The 1,397-nt window shown below is 36.1% G+C and overlaps 1 long non-coding RNA gene across 1 annotated transcript; it reads left to right on the top strand.

The window, feature by feature from the left end:
* Positions 1-282: 282 nt before the first annotated feature.
* LOC136852746 (uncharacterized) lies at positions 283-890 on the top strand. The gene is made up of 2 exons (XR_010857240.1): positions 283-536; positions 780-890. It is a non-coding gene; the product is annotated as an uncharacterized lncRNA (long non-coding RNA).
* Positions 891-1,397: the final 507 nt, after the last annotated feature.

Genomic DNA, 1,397 nt, shown 5'->3' on the forward strand with positions numbered 1-1,397 from the left:
TTACGCACATTCTGTACAAAAATAAATATTGAAAGATTTTTCTTTTAAAGTTAAAACCTTCATCCAGATTCCTTGACAAGGACGCTGGAAGTTAAATATTGGATTGTAGAAAACCTTCATCCAGAAAGGTAAAGGTAACTTCAAGATATGAAGTACCCTACTCTGGCAGTACAAGTAAAAGTACAAGTACAAGTACAAGTACAAGTACCAAGGCAAACAGTTGTTGGTATCACTTACCGGATAGCAGCAAATATAGCTGCTTTGTGCTCCTGCCCCCATCTCTGGAGCATTTCTGCTTCAAGATAGTGCACGCGCCGACTGTGGTGAACAAACTTTATGAACTCTCTTTTAAACATATGTAATTAACTGTGGATGATTTGTTTGAGGTACTGCGTCAGAGATATAGAGCGTGAGTCCAGATCCCGCTAACTACCCGCCCTGATGAAGCTGGCAAGGCCTCAAAGTTATAGTGCTCCATCAACTTCTTCAGTTTCATGGATTAACTTTTGTAAAGTGCTTCGTCAGCCTCTGTTTGGGTGAGTAAAACAAAAGTTTCCAAGGTGCTTTGTTATACCAGTTGGGTAGTAGTCATTGCTTTTGCTTTGGCCGATCATTGTCAAAAGGCCCCATGAAAATCTTTCCTTATTTAGCACTAGCTTTAAACTCAATTGAGTTAAAAGGTCGAAAGTGATTTTTAATTTGCTTGAACTGTGTTTAATTGATCACAAGTGAAGTTAACAATTTCTTAGAAGTAACTGAACTTTTTCCTTTGATTATAGGTAACGTTACTTTTTCGCTGAATGTGAAGTGGGTCCTTGGAAGAGACAGAAACGCATTTGTCGAGCTGACAAAAAGTGCAGTGCCAATTTTAATAAAAATAATTAAATAATTATTGGTCTGTCTTTCTTTCCCATTCACCCCTATTCCACACCTGTTTATATTTGTATTGTATAGTAACTTTGATGGAATATTGTTTTATTCAGTGAATGGCGCCCAACGTTGGGCTCTTTTTGACAGCTCGTAAATCGTTCCGTTCTTTGGCGTTAGTATTAATTTAATGGTTTCTATAGTTCGTTCGCGTGTTCCATTTATTAGCCACAGAATTTTCCTTACAATGTAGTTTATATCAAAATAACTGTTCCAAGAAAAATGGGATATTTTTGCGGTTATGACTCGTGATTTGCAGGTACTTGCAGTATTAACAGTTAAAGGATTTTGTTTTGCTTTGTAATTTAACGTAATCGTGATGGAAAATTCTTTGTAGCTTTAAGGCACTGATGACTTGGGGGTAGGTAAAATTTTGTTTTGATATGCATATTTGACTTTGTTAGCTCAACATTTTCTGTATAAGTTTTTTTTTCGTATAATTGTAACTTCCATTTTTTCAAGAAAATGGA

This window comes from Macrobrachium rosenbergii, chromosome 26 (assembly GCF_040412425.1).
Source record: "Macrobrachium rosenbergii isolate ZJJX-2024 chromosome 26, ASM4041242v1, whole genome shotgun sequence".
Lineage (NCBI taxonomy): Eukaryota > Metazoa > Arthropoda > Malacostraca > Decapoda > Palaemonidae > Macrobrachium > Macrobrachium rosenbergii.